Raw genomic sequence first — 22,107 nt, 5'->3', positions numbered from 1 at the left:
AGAAAGCACTCTCTCCTGATAATCTTCCAACCCTGAGTGACAACAAGAAGTGAAAATGTTCTGAATGCTAACCGATTAAAGCTGAAGAAAGATGCACAGTGTGCGAAAGTACATGAAATATTGAAAACTAAACACGATCATGACACTCAGTTAATGTACAAATAATTTTCTGTGGAAAGTAGTAGCTAACCTTCTGAAAGCAACAAACATATTTTAATTTAGTAATAACATACCTATCATCTTAAAAATGATTGGCATGCTTTCATTGAAGCAAAATTTAATAAATTTGCAAAGGTAATTTATAATAGTGATATCCACTCAAATTGTACTACAGTAAATCTCTCAGTCTCTGACTACTTGGAAATTCCAGCAGTTCACCATCTAGCTGACTCATTAGTCCGGTGAGCAAGCCAGGGTCCAGACTGCTGCCTGGGGCTTTGACAGTGTGGACTGTATGTGCGAACGGAGCTGGAGTTAGGGGTGAGAACCCCAAAGATCAGGAAACTTACAGCAGCAGCCAGAGTCCAGAACGCTTGTATGTTCAGATTGATTTGATTAACTGAAATGGACCCAGGTACTGTTTGCTGCTCCCTTTAAACTCAGTGGAGAAAAACTGTTATACTACAATTTACAAAATCACATGTGCAGCACATATTAAAAGTTAAATATAGTGTGTATTGAGATTTTAATAGGAGAAACATCCAATAGCCTGGAAAATCTGCTGGTCCAGTACCATCAAAGTGCTAGGGTGTCAGATTATTATAGTTCTTAACTACCCATAACCTTGTGAATGCTTTTCCCTGATGGTACATAGATTAACTGAACCACTTTCTTTTGATTCCAAAATTATTTGCACACCTGAACCGCAAATCCCCCAGGTAAAAGTACCATAAATCGAACACTGCTAACTTTTTTCAGAAATGAAAAATCAAAACCTTTAATTGTCTTAAATATCCAGTAGCTAAAATGACTGAGCACTAATTCAGAAATCAGCTCTACAGTAACTTGTTCTGACATGTGTTATACACAAAGAAAACTTACCAACTGATCCTCATAATTCACTGATTTCTGCAGATGTCCTCTCTCAGGAAATAAGCACTGTACTCCATAAATATAGTGAAATAAAAATGTATACTACTGCTTGGTTCTATTAATTCCTATATTTCCATTCTAATGGTTCAATTTTATATCATTATACAAACCAGAATCTGTGAGGTTGTGATTAAGACTGTAGCAGATAGAAGCTAATGGCATTTGTCAAGCTCCATTATATTTATGAGGTGATTGCCACTTAATGTACAGCAACGTAATTATCAAATATTTTATCTGAAACTAATTGTACACTGCATGACAAAATTTCAAGATTTATAAACTCTTTTCATTCCGTGAACTTGATGTAGTGTCTCCATGGCATTGACGATTCTTCATACATCCTCCACCAGCTCCATTTCAAGCTTTGACTATTTCCACTGTACGGTACTGAGATTGACAGCTGCAGCATACTCTGCCGCCATCTGGTACAAATATATACTAACACAGCAACCTTGAAACTCTGATTTATTGTGCTTGATTTTATTACGTGTTAGCAGCAAGATCACCTTTTTTTTGCTACTAGTTAGTAAAGTTATTTGCCACATACAGTTCTAATAATGAGTTCAGTCTCCACTGTAAAAGCTAACAGCATTCCAGAGGTAACAAAACTGCTCATGTAGCAAAACTGCTCACGTAGCAAGGATGACAGCGTGAAGGAAAACGGTCCCAAACCAAATCTGAAGTGAATTGACGTTCAGCAATAAAATTTCAGGCCTTCCACAGTCACAGATATAACTATAGAACACTGCAGCATAGAAACAGGCCCTTCGGCCCATCTAGTCCATGCCAAACCACTGATCTACCTAGTCCCATCGACCTGCACCCAGACTATACCCCTCCCGTCCATGCACCTATACAAATATTTCTTAAATGTTGAAACTGAACCCTGCAAACACCACTTGCCCTGTCAGCTCATTCCACACTCTCAACACCCTCTGAGTGAAGGAATTCCCCCTCATGTTCCCCTTAAACATTTACCTTTCACCCTTAACCCACGACCTCTAGTTGCAGTCTCACCCAACCTCAGTGGGTGAGCAATACCTGCTTGTATTCATCCCATCTATACCCCTCATCATTTTGTATACCTCTATCAAATCTCTCCTCAATCGTCTTCTTCCTGGGGAATGAAGTCCTAACTTATTCAACCTTTCCCCGTAACCCAGGTCCTCAAGTCCTGGCAACATCCTTGTAAATTTTCTCTGCACTCCTTCAATCTTATTTACATTTTTTCTGTCGGTAGGTGACCAAAACTGGACACAATATTGAAAATTGGGCCTCACCAAAGTCTTATGCCATTTCAATATCCCAACTCCTGTACTCAATACATTGACTTTTGAAGGCCAATGTGCAAAATTTTTCTTTATGATCCTAACTATCTGTAATGCTGCTTCCAAGGAATTATAGATCCATATTCCTCGATCCCTCTGTTTTACTGCACTCTTCAGTGCGGTACCACTCAACATGTAAGACCTACCCTTGTTGGTCCTCCCAAAGTGCTACACCTCACACTTTCTGCATTAAAATCCACCTGTCATTTTTCAGCCAGTCTAGATCCAGCTGCAAGCTTTGATAGTCTTTCTCGCTGTCCACTACACCCCCATCTTGGTGTCATCTGCAAATGTGTTGATCCAGTTTACCACATTATCATCCAGCTTGTTGTTATAGATTATAAACAATAATGAATGCAACACAGATCCCTTTGGCATGCCACAAGTCACAAATACTATCACTCCCTTGCTACTTCTGCCAAGCTAATGTTTAATCCAATTTACCACCTCATCTTGAATGCCAAGTGACCGGACCTTCTTGACTAACCTCTCATGTGGGATCTTGTCAATGCCTTGCTAAAGTCCATGTAGACAACATCCACTCCTTTACCTTCATCTACTTGCCTAGTAACTTCCTTGAAAAACTCTATTAGCTTGTTTGGACATGACTTACCATGCCCAAAGCCCTGCTGACAATCCCTGATCAGTCCCTGTCTATCTTAATACTTCTATGTCTAGTCCCTTAGAATACCTTCAATTAACTTTCCCACTGCTGATGTCAGGCTCACCAGCCTATTATTTCCTGGTTTATTCTGAAAGCCTTTCTTAAACAATGGAACGACATAAGTTCTCCTCCAATCCTCTGGCACCTCAGCCCTGGTTAAGGACGTTTTAAGTATCTCTGCTAGGCCCCTGCAATTTCTGCACTAGTCTACCTGATCAGGACCTGAGGATTTATCTACCCTAATTTGCCTCGATTCCTCCTCCTCCGTAATCTGTATACGGTCCACGACCTGCCTGTTTCTTTGCCTCACTTCTATAGACTGTGTCTGTCTTTAGAGTAAATACAGATGCAAAAAACATCATTAAAGATCTCCCACCTCTTTTGGCTCCACGTAAAGATTACCACTCTGACCTTCCAGAATCACTCTTCTGCTCTTCACATATCTGTAGAATCACAGGATTCTCCTTCACCTTGTCTGCTGGAGCAACCTCATGCCTTCTTTTAGCCCTCATGATTTCCTTCTTAAGTGTTCTCTTGCATTTCTTGTACTCCATAAATATCTCATTTTTCCTACTCCTCCTTTTTCTTAACCGGGGCCTCAATATTTCTTGTAAGCCAAGGTTCCTTAAACCTGTTAACCTTGATTTTTATTCTGAAAGGAAGGTCTCCTACTTTCCAAGTACATCTCTGCCAGAAAGCAGCCTGTCCCAATCCATACTCGCCAGATCCTTTCTGATACCATCAAAATTGGCCCTTCTCCAACTTAGAATCTCAACCCATGGACCAGACCTATCCCCTTCCATAATCACCTTGAAACTAATGGCATTATGACCACTAGACAGAAAGTACAGTAACTTCTGAAACCTGCCCTGTCTCATTCCTTAACAGGAGATCAAGTATCACACTCTCTCTAGTTGGGACTTCTATGTACTGATTAAAAAAAAACTTTCCTGAACACATTTGATAAACTCTTTGACTTCCAACCTTTCTACAGTATCGGAGTCCCAGTTAATATGTGTAAAGTTAAAATCACCTATCACAACCTGATGTTTCTTACAACACTCTGTGATTTCTCTACAAATGTGCTCCTCTAAATAGGACTCTTCTGTGGTCTATAATATAATCCCATTAACATAGTCTATACCTTTCTTAATTCTCAGTTCTACCCATAAAGGCTCAATAGATGAGCTCTCCAGTCTGGCCTTTCTGAGCACTGCCGTGACATTTTTCCTGACGAGTAATGCCACCCTCTCCCCTTTAATCCCTCTTGCTATATCATGTCTATAATAACAACCGCAGAACACTAAGCCGCCAGCCCTCTCTCTCTCCCCAGCAACCGTGTCACTAATGACTACAATGTCATAATTCCACGTACCGAAACATGCCCTTAGCTTATCCGCCTTTCCTACTGTACTTATAGTATTGAAATACACGCAGTTCAAACAATAGTCCCACCACCTTCAACCTTCTGATTCCTGACTTTGTATGTAGGCTGTCTCCACAACCATTCCACTATCTGTCCTGGCACCCTAGTTCTTATCTGTCTTACTCTTGTTTAACCCCCGCCCCCCCCCCAAATGCAGTACTAGCAAACCTTCCTGTTAGGATATTAGCTCCCCTACCCCCGCCCCAGTTCAGGTGCGAACTATCCCTTCTGCACAGGTCCCTCCTTCTCTGGAAGAGAGCCCAATGATTCAAAAATCTGAAGCCCCCCCTCCGCCTGCACCACTTGTTAAACTGTCTGGTCTTCCTATTTCTGGTCTCAGTTGCACATGGCATGGGTAGCAATCCTGAGATCAGAACTTGGGGTACTCACTATGCAGGACCTAGTCACCCCTCCTACCCACATGATTGGTACCAACATGGACCACACCCTCTGGCTGCTCACCCTCCCACTTAAGAATGCTGCTGACTCGATCTGAGGTGTCCCTGACCCTGGCACCCAGGAGGCAACGTACCATCCATGAATCTCGTTCTCATCCACAGAACCTCCTTTCCGTTCCCTAAGCAATGAACCTCCTTCATTGTCACTTGCCTCTTCTCCCCACTGCCATTCCTCGAAGCCACAGAGTCAGACTCAGATACCTGACCACTGTAGCTTTCCTCTGCTGGGTAATCTCGCCCAACAGTATCCAAAGTGACATCCCTGTTACTGAGGGGAACAGCCACGGGGTATCTGCACTGACTGGCTATCCCTTTTCCCCTCCTGACGTTCACCTAGTTACTTGTGTCCTGTACCTTGGGTGCAACTACCACCCTACAACTAACCGCTCAGCCTCCTGAATGATCGTGAGCTCATCCTGTTCCTGCTCCAGCTTCTTAACACAGAGCACTAGAAGCTGCAGCTGGATGGACTTCTTGCAGGTGTAGTTGTCAGGGACACTGGAGGTCTCCCTACCTTCCCACATCCTGCAAGAGGAGCACTCCACTATCCTGCCAGGCATTCCCACTTCTCTAAATGAGCACCAAGAAAGAAAAAAAGAATAAATAACAAAGAAAGATACTTCCCTGGAGCTTAAGCCTCTCTTTACCAAAGCCTCAACTCCCCACTCCTACAATGGCCCACTCACACAATGGCTGCTCGCTTAAACTTAACTTCTCTTTTATTGGATCTTGCCAAGTGCCTAATTTATGCGCAATCCAATGTCTCCCCGGGAATCGTGCAGTGCAAAATGTGCCAAATGCCCCTGCTCACATCGTTTAAACTCTCCCTCCCTCTACGCAATCCAATTTCTCCTCGGGAACTGTGGCATGTAAAATGTGTCTGGGTAGATACTGTCTGGGCACAGAGAGAAAAGAAATCAAGCAAGCTTAAATTTTTGTACAGTCCAACTAAAAAGGTTCTACAGTAGAGTATTTTTGATGTGTTGATTACTACATCAACTTTCATGCAAGAAAGTGAAGCTACATACTTCTTTCAGTTAAAGTTCAGGGCTTCCATCCTTTCAAGGATCCCTGATTGCCACTTCCGATGCAAATACCAACAATAAGATTTCCACAGGCCCCAATTCAACACCCTTTCTTGCTCTTCTAGTACTCCCACCAACGCAATGGGCCAAGCTTGCTGCTCATGGTCACTATGCAATTCGTAGTCTGGCTTCCTGACCCAAAGTGTTTGAGATTCCAGCGGTATAGCCCAGTGTCACCAGGGTTTCTTTAGTGTGTTGCTGAACACAGAAAATACTTTATCCTACAAACTTTTAAATACTTTTGGCACTCATTCAAATAGTCAATAATTAAACCAATTCCAAACTTTAAATGTTCTTGTTTTCAGTATGCTAGATGAACTCAACAGGTCGGGCAGCATCAGTTAGGAACAATGAGTCGAGGTTTCGGGCCGGAACCCTTCGTCAGGACTGAAGAATGAAAGATGGGGAAGGATTTGAACAATGCTTGTAGCTTCAGTTGAAAGACCAGTAATTTGAAAGACAAAGGGGTGGGCGAGGGGAAGCGTTGGTGTTATAGCCCTGAAAACAATGGGTAGTAGTAGAAGGAGGCGGAACCATGAGGGAGCTGTGAGAATTCTATGTTCATACCAAGGGGCTGGAGACTCCCCCTCCCTTCCTCTATCCCTATGTCACTCTGCCCCCTCCCCCAGTTCCCTCATGGTTCCGCCTCCTTCTTCTACTACCCATTGTTTTCATGGCTATGACATCAACGCTTCCCTTCCCCCACCCCTTTGTCTTTCAAATTACTGGTCTTTCAACTGAAGCTACAAGCATTCTTCAAATCTTTCCCCATCTTTCATTCTTCAGTCCTGACGAAGGTTTCCGGCCCGAAACGTCGACTCATCATTTCTAACTGATGCTGCCCGACCTGCTGAGTTCATCCAGCGTACTGAAAGTGTTGCTTTGATCACAGCATCTGCAGATTATTTTGTGTTTAATGTTCTTGTTTACAAAATGCTAAGACGTTAAAAATAATTAAATGGAACAAACCTAAAGTAATTTAGAAAAGGAACATAGCTTTTACTTCCTGTTCTGCAGATCACTGTAATCAATGTGGGGATTCATGAGTCCCATGCAGGGCAGATTGGCATGAGGTACAGGAACTGGTTTCCAATATTAACACTGAAACATCTACCAATACTGAGCACCACAGGGGCAAAGTTTAGAACTCACTATCACTATGTTATTGGCTTTCTCATTCAACTATGCTGTTTTTAAGTACAAATTTCCTAGCATTGAAATAGGCAAAATTTGACAGCTCCAACACATAATCAAGCCTTTTGCATCAACTGATATCTGAGTTTTGTTTTAGTTTTCCCTCTCTTAACAGGTTGGGCCATAGAAACTTCATTCTGAATTCAGTTAGTAAAATTAACATAGGAAATCCCTCAAGGCACTACAAAGGAACAGAATGGGAAAAAAAATTAAATATTTACCATCCCTTGATACTTTATGCCTGATGATAATTAGACAAGGTGGATGGTTGGAACAAGCAATAGAGAATGAATGGCTTCAGATGTAACATGAGAAAAGACATGCTGGGTATGTGGAATAATCTCCCATCAATTGTGATTACTTCAGATCAAGGGATCTGAACATCAAAGCAAGAACAAAGAAAAACAGAATAAAAGATGAGAAAAGCAGGAAGTAGATTAATGAAAACAACCAGAGCAGCTAAGAGACAGATAAAAGTCAGTAAAAGGTAGCTTACTTAACCAAGGAAAGCACTGGGAAAAGAAAACAAGCAGACACTCCAGTGGCCACTTTATTAGGTACTGTATGTACTGAGTGTATGCTCATGGTCTGATGGGCGATAGCCCATCCACTTCAAGGTTTGACGCGTTGTGCATTCTGCACACCACTGTTCTAACACAATGTTACTCAAATTACTGTTGCCTTCCCGTCAGATTGAACCAGTCTGGCCATTTTCGTCTGACCTCTCTCATTAACAAGGCTTTTTCACCCACCCAACTGCTGCTCACTGGACATTGCATCAGTCTTTATAAACACTAGAGAGCGTTGTGCACAAAAAACACAGGTCAGCAGTTTCTGAGATACTCAGACCAGCCCGTCTGACATCAAGAATCACTTCCAGCACACTTCCTCCCTGTTCTGCTGTTTCCGCTTGACCCTGCCTGCAGGTTTTCATGCACTGAGCTGCTGCCACACGACTGGCTGATCAGATATTTGCATTGAGCAGATGTACCTAATAAAGTGGCACTGAGTGTATTTACACAGCTTAAACTTACAGATCTAAAATAATCACCAGTAAAATCTAGGCAGTTACAGCCAAAGTCTTATTTATTCATGTATTGAGATACAGCACAGGGAAGGCCCTTCTGGGCTTTCCAGCTGCGCCGCCCAGCAATACCCCAATTCAACCTGAGCCTAATCACGGGACAATTTACAATGACCGATTAACCTACCAACCGGGACGTCTTTGGAATGTGGGGGGAAACCGGAACGCCCGGAGGAAACGCACGCAGTCACGGGGAGAACGTACAAACTCCTTACAGGCAGTGGTGGGAAATGAACCCAGGTCACCAGTAATGTAGAGCATTGTACTAACCACTATGTTACTGTGCTGCCCTCAAAAAGGAAATATATTTCTTTGTTTCCATTTCTGCACAGAAAGAGTCCACTGAACTTAAAGTCAATACTAACTCTCTTTAATCAATACATGCCCGCCTACCCACAACTCTTTCCACATAGCTCAGAAAATTTACTTTCCTTCGCCACTTTTGTATTAAAACCCCTGACTGATCCACTTCCACCAATCTTCTTCTTCTCAAGCCCTTCACCCCTACTGGGGCAAAGCCACCGACAGCAGCTCATCAGAGTCCTTTGTCCCGGGCCAATAGTTGATCAGCCCTGTGGCTTCCGCACTCATCGTGCTACTTCATACGCCTTCTAGGCGAAGATCCTTCCTCTCCCACGGATGAGGTCTTCGGAGCTTCTGTTGGCATTTTTGAAAGTCTGGGTTTTCATGGAATGAGGCTGCTGGCCCCATTCCCACCTCTCTTCCTTTCGTAGCTGGGCTTGGGACCCTCCACAGTGGAGTTAATAACCCCCTTCCCACTTCTGTATTTAATTCCCTAGCAATGAAAGTTAACATTTTATTAGCCTACACATTTCCCTGCTGTAAATGCAAACCAGCCTTTTGTGAATCACCCAAATCCATCCATTTCTCATCTTCTAAACAGTACATTTATTTTTGTTTTCTTCCTGCCAAAATAAATATCATATCTGCTACATCGTCATTCACTCATTTAAAGAGCCTGTCTTTTTCTATCTTAACAAATTAGCTTCCTAACTGTCTGCACATTTAGCAATCAGACTAACATCTTCATCCAAATCATTTATTAACGTAGAAAAAGTTGAGACAACACCAATCGGTACCACTTACTACATTTTACCAAACAGAAAATGACTCATTTACAGCTCTCTCCATTTCCTGTTAGTCAACCAATTTATAACAATACGTTGCATCCTATACAGAGCGTCTGTTTTCTGCAATAATTTTACACGTGGTGTCACACGGCCGCTTATCTAGAATTTCTCTGATAACGTCAATGTATCACCATTAGTAATTATTTCTCATATTTTCCCCTCCAGCTGTTAAGCTAAATTGGCCTGTATTCCCACATAGGAATTACATCCAACTAACAGATATTGATGAATTCCATTCAGTTACCTGTTTGGGTTAGGGTTAGGGTTCTGTTCAGTAATTTACAAGGTTAAACTTGCACCTAGAAAATTCAAACAAAACTCATAAGCATTAGAGCTGTAAAACAAACCACAAATAGATGACATGCAGGAACAAGAGCTACTGCTGGTCTCTCAGAATTCCTGGCCTTGGGTGCCGCTTGCATGAAGCTTCTGTGTTCTCCATGTGACTGCACTCATTTCCACTGGATGCTGCGGTTTCTTCGCACACCTGAATTTGAATGGAATTGAATTTATTTAAATCTTACATCCGTCCCACAATGTGAGGGAGTAAAAATCTTTGTAATACGACTCTGTCACAATGTACAGACCTGAGTTTATAAGTCTAATGGCTTGTGGAAAGAAGTTGACCAGTAGACTGTTGGTCCTGGCTTTAGTGCGGTGGTACCGTTTGCCAGATGGAAGCAGCCGACACAGTTTATGGTTGAGGTGACTGGAGTCCCCGATGATCTTCCAGGCCTCCTTTCTGCACCTGCTGCTATAAATGTCGTCACTGGAGAGAAGTTCACATCCACAGATGCGCTGGGCTGTCCATACCACTCTCTGCAGTGCCCAGCGACCAAGGTTGGTGCAGTTCTGTACCAGACGCTGATACAGCCTGTCAGGATGCTCTCAATGGTGCCCCTGTAGGAGGTCTTGAGTCTTTGGGACTCATGCTGAACTTCAGTCGCCTGAGTTGGAAGAGACGCTGTTGTGCATTTTTTGCCACAAAGCTGGTGTGTACAGTCCAGGCGAGCTCTTCGGTGATGTGTATACCGAGGAACTGGAAACTACTCAGCCTCTCAGCTACAGTCCCATTGATGTTGATTGGCGTGAGCCTGTCTCCATTCCTCCTGTAAAATCCACTATCAGCTCTTCTGTGTTTTGGACATTGAGGGAGAGGTTGTTATCCTGGCACCACTGTGTCAGGGTGTTAACCTCTCCTCTGCGGACTGTATCGTCACCGCTAGAAATAAGATGTGCTGATAGGTAATCCGGCCAAACTAAATTGCCTCCAGTGTGGTTGGGCATGTGAAAGAGAAAGAGATGAAGTGCCATGGGAGTTCACTTCAGCTGTCCTGATGGCAGTCTCAATCCCACCTCAGAGCGTCACAAAGCCCATGCTCTATGAACTACACTCTATGGTCAACATCTGAAAGCCATTTCTTCATTGTCAGTGACTTCAATTGGGCCAACTTCAGAATGTGTTATCAAAATACTACCAGCACTTCTCTTCTTCTACCATGCAGACACACAACCTTGACCTTTGCTATTGAACCTAACGTGGCATCCCCCACCACCCTGCCCACACTTTGGTAAATCAGACCATAAGACACAAGGAGCAAAACTAGGCCATTCAGCTTGTTGTGTCTGCTCCACCATTGCATCATGGTTGACATATTATCCCTCTCAATCCCATTCTCCCACCTTCTCGCCATAACCTTTGAATCCCTGACTAATCAAGAATCTGTCAACCACTGCTTTAAATATACCCAACGTGTTGGCCTCCACAGCCATCTATAGCAACGAATTCCACAGACTCACCATCTACTTGTTAATGAAATTCCTTTTCATCTGTTCTAAAGGGACATCATTCCAATCTGAAGCTATGCCCTCTGTCCAAGACATTCTATCTAGGCCTTTAAATACTTGATATGATTCAATTAGATACCCTTTAATTCTTCTAAACTCCAGAGAGTGCAGGCCCAGAGCCTCATACATTAACCCTTTCATTCCTGGATCATTCTCGCTAGTTTTGGAGAGGGCCCTTTAGAGCAGCACATCCTTTCTTAGATAAGGGGCCTAAAATTGCTCACAGTACTCGTCGGTCAGTGGGGTCTGACCGATGGCTTGTGAAGCCTCAGCATTACAGCTTTGCTGTTATATTCTAGTCCTCTTGCAATGCATGCTCAAATTGCATTTGCCTTCCTTAACACCAACTCAATCGGCAAGTTAACCTTTAGGGATTCCTGTATGAGAACTCCCGAGTCCCTTTGCACCACCGATTTCTGAATTTTGTACCCATTTAGAACACAGTCTACTCATTTATTCCTTCCACCAATGTGCATGACCATGCACGTCCCATCTGCCACTTTGTCCATTCTCCTAAGCTGTTCTGTAGATTCCCTGCCCCTTTGTATTGTCTGCAAAGTAATCAATTCTGTCATCCAAGTCGCTGACATATAATGTGAAAAGCTGTCCTAACACTGATCCCTGAGGAACACTGCTAGTCACTCGCAGCCAACCAGAAAAAGCCCCCTTTATTCCAGCACTTTGCATTCTACCAGTCAGCCAATCTTCTATCCACGCTGGTAACTTTCCTGAAATACCATGAGCTCTTATCTTGTTGAGAAGCCTCACGTGTGACACCTTGTCAAAGGCCTTTTTAAAATCCAAGTAAACAATATCCACTGGCTCTCCTTTGTCTATCCTGCCTGTTATATCCGACAATAATTCCATCAGATTTGTCAGGCAAGATTTACCCTTGAAGAAACCATGCTGACTTTGGCCTATGTTATCACATGTCTGCAAGTACCATGAAACGTCATCCTTAATAATGGGTTCAAACGTCTTCCCAGCTACTGAAGTCAGGCTATCTGGGCTATAATTTCCTGTTTTTTTGGCCTTATTGAAGAGTGGAGTGACATTTGTGAATTTGCAAACAGACTACTAGGTTGTGCTCCTTCTCCCTGCATAAAAAAACAGAAGCTGAAGCAGGAGGATCCAGTCCAGGAAGCCACACAATGCAGCTTTGAGGAAATAGGTGAGCTTCTACATGACAGCTCAGAGTGGGCAGACTGGTCCACGTTCAGAGACTCAGCTGCTGGCCTCGATGAGTACGATGAGTATGTCACCACCACCCTGGATTTTATCAGCAGACGTGTTGAGGACTGCGTACCACAGAGGAGAATCCGTGTGTTCCCAAACCAAGAAGTCTTGGAAGGACGAGGAGCTCCACTCTCGACTGAAGTCCAGGAATGTAGCATACAAATCAAGTAACACCAACTGTCTACAACTCATGAAATGACTTCTATAAAACTATCAACTATGCCAAAAGACAATCCACCATTCCAAAGCTGAGTCTCAGACAGCCATCGTTAGTGGCAGGGCTTACATGCTATAAGGGGCTACAGAACTAAGTCAGGTAGCATCTCTACCATAAACAAACCCTTTCCCAATGAATGTAATGCATTCTATGGTCATTTTGAACAGAAGGGATTTGTATGTCAGCAGCCCCCAATGCACTCAGTCCCACAATCACCACTGCAGATGCAAGATCAGTCCACAGGAGCGTGAAACTGCAGAAGGACTCAGGCCCGGATGGCCACGTCCATCGATCAGACACAGATCAGCTCACAGCAGTATTTTCAGATATCCTTAACCTCTCCCTGCTTCAGTCCTACGTTCCCACCTGCTTTACGAAAAACACCATCATCTCAGTACCTAAGAAAAGACAAGGTATTGTGCCAAACGACTACCGTTCAGAGGCTCCATCGTGAAGTACTTTGCGAGGCTGGTCATGGCATGCATTAACCCTGGCCGCTTAGACAGCCTCGACCCACTCCATTTCGTCTACTGCCGAAACAGGTCTATATTGTAGACGCCAAGTTCCCAACCCTACACTCGCCTCTGGAGCATCAAGACAGTAAACACTACTACTTTAGACTGTTGTTTATTGACTGCAGTTCCACCTTCAATACTATAATTCCAAGCAAACTCAACAAAAACTCCAAGACATGGGAGTTAACATCTCTCTCTGCAAATGGACCCCACGATTCCTTCCCAATGGACCACAATCAGTAAGGAAAGACACCAACCCTCCTCCCCATGATTATTCTCAATACTGGTGCTCCACAAGGATTCATCCTCAGACCCCTACAGTACTCCCTTTACACTCATGGCTGCATGGTCAGATTGTGCTCTAAGCCCACCTACAAGTCTGCAGATGCTACCACCGTGGTGGGTCGCATTTCAAATAACAAGAAGTCGGAGTACAGGAAGGAATAGAGAGCTTAGTGACACAGTATCATGACAACCTTTCCCTCAATGTCAACAAAAGAGATGGTCATTGACATCAGGAATGGAGGTAAGGCACTTGTTTCTCTCTTCATCAACAGCACTGAGGTTGAGAGCTTTAGGTTCCTAGAAGTCTTGGTCTGAAGAACATGAGATGAAGAATCATTGAAAGTGATTGTGGGAACAGTTTGGTGAAGGGGCAAGTGAAGTTATCCCCACTGGTTCAAGAGCCTGGTTCTAGGTAGCCTCCAAGCTGACAGCAGGAACATCAATTTCTCTAACTTCTAGTAATTTCTCTCTCCCCACCCCCTCCTTTCTTTTTTCTATTTCCTGCTGTGGCTCCCCTCTTACCCCTTCTCATTCCTCACCTGCTTATCACCTCCTTCTGGCCCACTCTCCTCTCCCATCAGACTACTTCGGCTTCAATCCGCCACCTCTTCCACCTGTCATCTCCCAGCTTCCCACTTCAACCCTCTCCCTCACCTACCTTCCTTCCCCTCACCTGGTTTCACCTACTACTTTCTAACGTACTCCTTCCCCTCCCCCTTCTTCCCCCTTCCATTCCTGTCCTGGTGAAGGGCCTCGGACCGAAACGTCAGCTCTTTATTCCTCTCCATTGATGCTGCCTGACCTGCTGAGTTCCTACAGCATTGTATGCGTGTTACTCTAGAATGGAGCATCCATGGGACAAATGGCTTTATGTCTTATTAACTGATTCCCTGCTACCACCCGCCCCCGCCCCCCAACACATTCAGGGATAATACGTGCTCTGTCTGGAGAAATCTGCCTACAGTATATCACAGGTTGAGCATCCCCTATCTGAAATCCTAAATTTTTTAAAGTGCTGACATGATGCCACAAATGGGAAATTCCACAATGTGCTGGGAAGGTTCCCAGGTGAGGAACACGATAAAAAGTTCTGAGCAGTGACCTCACACAGCCTGAGTGGGGCCCTGTTGGTGCCAGTTTCTCAGCAGTCATAGTCAGACCTTTGTGCATTACTCACGGTGATTACCATGTGTCTTGTGCTTACTCTCTGCTCTGTACTGTGGAGATATTGCTGAAAATATCAAAAAGATCTGCAGCTACCCCTGGTAATGGTGAGAAGAAAAAGAGGAAGCATTTCTGATTATTAGAGTGTCAAGTTGTTAGAAAAACATGACAGCAGTGGAAGTGTGAAGCATCTGACAGAAGAGTATGATGTAGGAACGATCACCATCTACAACCTGAAGAAACAGAAGAACAACAAGAAAGTAACGAACAGAAGTTAATGAAAAATGAAAAAACACCACATAAAGCAAAAAAAAAATTCTCTCATGTATTGAAAGAGTGGACTCGTCAGTGGAGTGAACATATGCTACTTAACAGTATACTGATCATGAAACAAGCAAAGGTCGATCACGACCAACACAAAATTTGAAGTCAATTGTGAATATTCAGCAGGCTGGTTGCAGAAATTTAAGAAAAGACACGGCATTAAATTTTTAAAGACTTGTGGTGCTAAAGCATCTGCTGATCACAAGGCAGCAGGGAAATTTATTGATGAGTTTGCCAAGATCGTCACTGATGAAAACCTCGGACCAGAGCAAGTCTACCCACATCACTGCTCTGGCGTTATTGCCCCAGGAAGACACTGACTATAGTTGATGAGAAAACTTCTACAGGAATGAAGGATGACAAGGTCAGAACAACTGTACTGGGATGTGCTAATGCAACTGACATGCATCAGTGTAAACTTGCTGTGGTAGGCAAAAGCGCACGTCCTTGCTGTTTTAAAGGAGTGAAGACCTTACCAGTCCATCATTATGCTAACAAAAGGACACGGATTGCCAAGGAGATCTTTTCTGAATTATTTCACAAAGATTTTGTACCAGTGGCTCGTGCACACTGCAGGGAATCTGCACCGAGTGTAACACGATCGGCATCATCATTGCGTTCAAAATAAAATGCTGACTCTTTTCACAGTTTTCATTACATTCACTTGTAATTAAATTCAATCTTTTGTTTTGATACCTTACGTAAAAGCTAAAAGAAAAACAACACAGTATACTGTAACCTCGTAATCAAAAGAGGGCATTGTAGGTGGAGACTGAAAGCCTGCCATTGTTGTTCAACAGCTGGTACAGGTATTCTCCCGATGCTGCTGTGCTGCTTTTGTTACCCTGCACACATTGCATTTTCCTTATATTAATGGTATGTAATAAGACGAATAAACTCTTCTGGGGCTTCCAGTTGGGTACAGGTACCGATTATAACCGACGTTTCGATGACAAACTCTGCCATCTTCATCAGGGATGACACCTGGGCATGTCCAGTCCAGTGGTATTTATAACCCCATCATCCGTATCTCCTGATCGGTTAATCCTCATCCAATCAGGTTTCCACTCTCCCACCTTGTTTCCAATTCCAGTTGTGACTTAAAATGAGACCTTCGTCTTTGTTAAAATTCTTTATCTCTAGTTTAATTTCAATGGCTTCTTTCACTGGCGGTCCAAAAATCCATTGGCACGGCACAGTAGTTTCACACTGCCGAAGTCAATCTTATGGCCATTGCAAATGCGATTTTCTGCTACTGCTGATTTCTCCAGATAATCCAAACGGATATGCCTCCTGTGCTTCTTGATGCAGGTTTTCATCGTGCGTCCTGGCTGGTTGATACACGTGGCTCTGCATTCACAGGGAATCCTGTAAACGTCAGCTGACTGGAGTCCCAGATCATCTTTCACCCGCATAAGCTGTGATTTGAGCTTCCTTACAGGTTTGTGGATGGTATTAATTGGTATTTCTTCAGGATCTTGATGATCCTTTCAGAAGCTGTGGAAATACAGGGAAGACAGGCGGTAGTGACGGGTTCTTCCTCATTGTCAGGTTTCCTGGTTTTTCCGTCGGCCCTTTTAAGAGCCCAATTGATTTCCTTCACCTTGTGCCATTCTGTAGGAACATCATGCGTAATCGTCTTATTTCCTCAGGGAGACTCTCCAGGTCCAAAATAGTTTTTGCACAGTTATTCAAAGTAGAAAGAATTGCTCTACATTGGGAGGTGTGATGGTGGCTGTTATTCTTGAGGTATAAGTCCATGTGAGTGAGTTTCCGATATTTATCATGTCCGAGGCTACCGTCCGGTTTCTGTTGTATTAGAACGTCTCGGAATGAGAGGAACCACCGTTCTCCATCTCCATCATAAATTGAATGTTTCGATGTATATTGTTCAGATGGTCGTGGAACTGTTGGAGTGCCCAGAGTCCATGAGGCCACACTATGAAGATCGTCTCTGAAAAGTTGTTGTATCCCTGATGCAGGTGGCAGAGTCGGTCATCAAAATGTCGGTTATAATCAATACCTGTCTCCGGCTGGAAGCCCGAGAAGGATTTATTCGTCATTTATGCTGGGAAAGCACGAGATCCTTTTTCGGTATGTAACATGTTTACTGTTAAGTACATATGTGTGACGTACAAGTGTAAGAGAAAGATTGTTGACCAGTAGAACATAAAACCAGTCAGAAATGATGGAGATGCCAAACAACCAATGACTGTCCACCTCGGCAGCCGAAGTGCTAACAGCTCACCTTTCTGATGGTTCCATTTGTACGTTATATTTTCATGCACAAAATTATTAAAAATATTACATAGAACTAGCTTCAGGGTATATGTATAAACTGTACATGTAAGGGAAATGAATTTTGTGTTTAGACTTAGGTCCGATCCCCAAGGTATCCTATTATATAGCTGCAATTATTCCAAAATCCAAAAAAATCGAAACACTTCCAGTCGGATACAGGGTGTCCTCTATAATAAGATTAGAGGACGTACAACAGACATTGACCGTCTCCTGGACAATAAGGGTTGCAATATTTACTGTCCTGGCAATTATAAACAGTAGCTGGCTACAGAAGGGACATTAACAGCACCCTTTTCCCCTTTCCTTCCTCTCCCAACACATTTAGAGAATCATCGGGTGCCCACTAGCTCGCACTGGAGTTTAGGACCATTAACCATGGGTAGATTTCTGAGGAGAGTGTGGGTAGCGTCAACGGTAGGAGAGTTAAACCAAAATGACGGTGCCTGCTCTTCCCACGATATCGACATCACCGCCGCACTAAGGCCGAGTAGGTGCAACCTGAAACCTGCCGCCGCTGCCGATCACTCGCGAACTTTACTTACATCAGCACCCTCTCGTCCCGGCGCCCGAGCAGGATTCAGGCCACTGCCGACGACAACAACAGGCCCTGTGTCGCACTTCCGGCGCTCTTCGCTGTCGTCACACCGAAGAGATAGACCGTGCCCACGGCCGCCATCTCGAATCCACAACGAGGCTACACTGACGGCGCTGCAACGCACTGGCTTATTTGTTAGAATTAGTCATTCATCGTTTCAAACTTACTTTGCAAATTATGATATAAAGAAAGACATTATCGTAGGAGGTCACAGTTGTTCACTTTAAGACTAACCGTCCTATTCATTTAAATCTCACAAAAGCAAACGATTTTAAGAAAATTGTCCTCATTGTGTACGATTCTCATCAAACCGAAGCCCTGTTTGTAACAAGCAACTTTGTAATACTTTTGTTTAGGAAAATTAGTTTCCACTTTAGATAAAATCTGCATCACTGTGGTTCCTGGCTTATTATGAGTGAAAATTAGAAAGCCGCAGGGAGTCTTCCTAATAATTTTAATGTTAGATGAAATGATTACGCTGTCAAAGGACTTGCTGTGATTGAGATTTAAAATTCTGCACTTCAAGCTTCTCTCCGTAATAGCATTTGTAATGAACAATGGGATTTTGAAATGAGCCATACGGATGTAGAATATTTTAAACTTTACTCTTGGTCGGTAATTAAGGAGCAGCTAGTCTTAAAGAGGAAAAGGAGTGGGACCAAGCGGGATGCTATGTCCTCCCCTGAAAATATTGAAATAAGGAAATAAAAAGTTTCTGATGGGTGTCCATTGGACATGTTGAAAACACAGTGCACTGAGTATAAACAGTATTAGGAATGAATCTGACACTGATTCTCACAACTGAACAGCCTGCCACATCCACTATTGTGAATCACAGAAGCAGAATGACTACTTGAACAAAGTACCAGCGTCTATGGAAATACATCCCCTCATGAACACATTTGTTGAGGCTAGGAGGTGGAAAAACACCAAAAGATGTGAACTGTAAGGTGAACTGCTTACTTGCTCAAATTCCACAAAACCCGGGTGAAAAGGCATTGGCAATATTGGAGTCATTAAGAAATATGCATGTACCACATGTAGTTTCATAATTTTTGATAATGGTTGTTGCAAATATATCATTATTGTAAACAAAACATTAGATTTGTAGAGGCAGCAGATTGGATACATATTTGTTCAGCATATAAATGTTGTCAATGTGAAGAAGCTACAAGATCTTTTTCTAACACATTTCTATTTTTTTACTAATGTGAAGATTTCAGATAAATTTGAATAAATCTTAGGCAATTAATATTAGCCTTTCCCATATGAACTTAATGCAAGACGTTCACCTGAAGAAAATGTTTTACACTGCCCATTCTATTGAAATGAAGTGGACTCCAATGGAACTGAACAGTGCATAGCAAGATTTTTTTTAAATCGTAAAGTGATCACGGGGGTATTTCTATCAAGTCTGTTAGGTTTCAAGTTTGTCTTCTCGGTTATAAGAAATAGAAAATGAGTTTCAGTTTAGAAACAATTGTTCAATGATGTTCTGTCAATACAAGTGTCATCTTTCACGCAATATGTGATGCAGAAGTCCTATCTGCCTGTTTCAGTAGATTGTAAAAGTTATTTTGAACAGTTCAAATCAGAATTTTTTTCCCCCTCTGGCTTCCTATCCCACATTTATCCTTCAAACTCCACAAAATAATCTGACCAGTCTCTCAGTCCATCGCTGTTCTGAGTTGTTACTATGAGGAATATAACTAATTTCTTCCCCTTCATACAAAGAATAATGCATTGTATCCATTTACGTTCTAGCAGATAGCATGAAGGCTTTGTTTTCATTGAAATAAAACAAACCCCAATTTTAGTTTGACATTAATTATAATTCTGATGTAATCAGAATTGTTAAGTTTTTGTCAGCATTTCCTTACACTGGATGTTTTTCGGGTTGGTAGTTGTGCGAGAGAGTCATACCTATTTTAACCCATTTGCAGACCATGAGTACGTTGCTAGTGACACTAGAAAGCTCAGCTTGAGCTATTGAGCAGGGGTTGCTATGGCTGCAACTCGCACCAGTTGTTCTTCGGAATGAGCCCACAGCTGTTTGATTCCCCCCAAACGCTCACGGCTCGCATAATTCATTCTGGTGGAGCTGTCAACTCCGCATGCAGGACATGAATTATGTATTTCAGCTAGACTGGGGATGTGCACTGCACTTTTACCAACCTCGTCTTCTGTTACTCGCACCACTGAGTCCTTTTCTGTCATTAACTTTCACCCCGCGCAGATCCACCATGTTTCACGTTGATCTCTGATTATTTGTGAATGGGTAGCGAGATCCACTTTCCATGCACGTGGCTCGTACCCCTCTCTAACAATCGGAGAAGATTAAATTTGGACAGCTCCTTCCTTTAAAGTACCGGTCACACTGTCATCCAGATCTCAAAAGTGGATTCCTGTTTATATGACTATAAGCCATTCGGCCCATTGACTCTATTCTTATCCTCGATCATGGCTGATTTATTTTCCCTCAGCCCCATTCTCCTAGCTTTCCCCTCCATAACCTTTGATGCCTTTACTAACTTAGTGCCTATCAACCTCCACTTTAAATATACCCAATGACTTGGATTCCATAGCCATCTGTGGCAATGAATTCCACAAAGCCACTACCTTCAGGCGAAAGAAATTCTTCCTTGTCTCTGTTCTAAAAGGACATCCTTCTATTCTGAGGCTGTGACCAATGTTCTCCCACGATGGGAAAAATCCTGCTCACATTCACACCATCTGGGCCTATTAATATTTGGTAGGTTTCACCCTCTTATCCTCTGAGCCCATCACCCGGTGTCCCTATGCTCTCTGCGATTTAAAGTAAATTTATTATCAAAGGATATGTATGTTACCATGTACAACCTTGAGATAAACTTTCTTGCAGGCATTCACAGGAAAAAGAAGTACAATAGAATTCTGTGAACGACTATACGTAAACAGAAACTGACGAAGAGTAATGTGCAAAAGAGGGAAATGGAAGTGAAATTAACTGAGAACGTGAGTTGTAAAGAGTCCTTGAAAGTGAGTCTGTAGGTCGTAAATCAGTGTGGAGTAACGGTGAGTGAATTTATCCACGCCTATTCAGGAACCTGGTGGTTGTGGGGTAATAACTGTTTCTGAACCCAGTGGTGTGAAACCTAAGGTTTCTGTACCTTCTCTGCCCTCATGGCGGTGAGAAGAGGGCATGGCCTCGACGGTGGGGGTCTTTGATGGTGGGTGCTGCTTGGTAGATTCAGTAGGTAGAGTTATTTAAAATTCACCTCTGAAATACCCAAAGCAGAATACTGTATACCCGGGCAGGTCTGTCCTTTACATGGAGTAGGTAATGCCAACTGCTGCTAACTGCTTTGGCTTTGTCAGGAACATGTATGACCACAGTAGTTGCAAATACTTCTGAAACAGAATGTGTTCTGGTGTCAGCAGCACTGTACTAGTGGGATTGATTAGGACGAGGGAGCAGGGCAATGGGTGAAAGGTATTTACTATCTACTAACCAACTGGTTTCCACATCCAACACCTCCACTAAGCACGTCTTTTCCTCCCCTCTTCATCTTCTGCAGGGATCACTCCTCAACGCCCTTGCCCACTTGTCCCTCTCCACAGATCATCCTCCTGGCATGTAGCCTGCAACTATCTAAGTGTTACACCTGTCCCTACACCTTCTCCCTCACCGCCGTTCAGGGGCCCTAAACAGACCTTCCAGGAGAGGCAACGCTTTGTATGAAAATCCATCAGTGTTGTTTATCGTATCTGACACTGCCGGCATGGCCTCCTCCACATCGGTGAGATCTGACACAGACTGAAGGACAGCTTTGTCAAGCAGCTTCAAGAGCAAGGATCTCCTAGTGGCCAGATTAGTTAATTCCTCTTCTCATTTACACACTGACCTGTCTATCTCCTCCACTGCTAAACAGGGCCGGATTAAGCTAGTGCGGGGCCTGTAGCATATGTTATAAAGGGGCCCTAAATTTTAAAAATGCACATATGTAATAAAACATAAATTATTTACTTGCATAGTGAAGTAATTCAATTTTTTCATTTGCTATACAGCCAGATAATACGACAAATGTCTGACACTTCAGTCATAGTATTACTTACATGTAGGTATCAATTTCAAATGTCAGAAGTAACAAAACTACAATT

The 22,107-nt window shown here is 43.1% G+C and overlaps 1 protein-coding gene across 1 annotated transcript in view; it reads right to left on the bottom strand.

Moving 5' to 3' along the window:
- slu7 (SLU7 homolog, splicing factor) overlaps positions 1-17,997 on the bottom strand; it is a 45,543-nt gene extending 27,546 nt beyond the window's left edge. The window contains exon 1 of the mRNA XM_063053568.1: positions 17,915-17,997. The gene's annotated coding sequence lies outside the window, so the exon portion shown is untranslated. The remainder of the gene's footprint in view (positions 1-17,914) is intronic.
- Positions 17,998-22,107: the final 4,110 nt, after the last annotated feature.

The sequence above is a fragment of the Mobula hypostoma genome, chromosome 7 (assembly GCF_963921235.1).
Source record: "Mobula hypostoma chromosome 7, sMobHyp1.1, whole genome shotgun sequence".
Lineage (NCBI taxonomy): Eukaryota > Metazoa > Chordata > Chondrichthyes > Myliobatiformes > Myliobatidae > Mobula > Mobula hypostoma.
The sequence above is the reverse complement of the archived record's forward strand: the minus strand, read 5'-3'. Positions and strand labels throughout refer to the sequence as shown.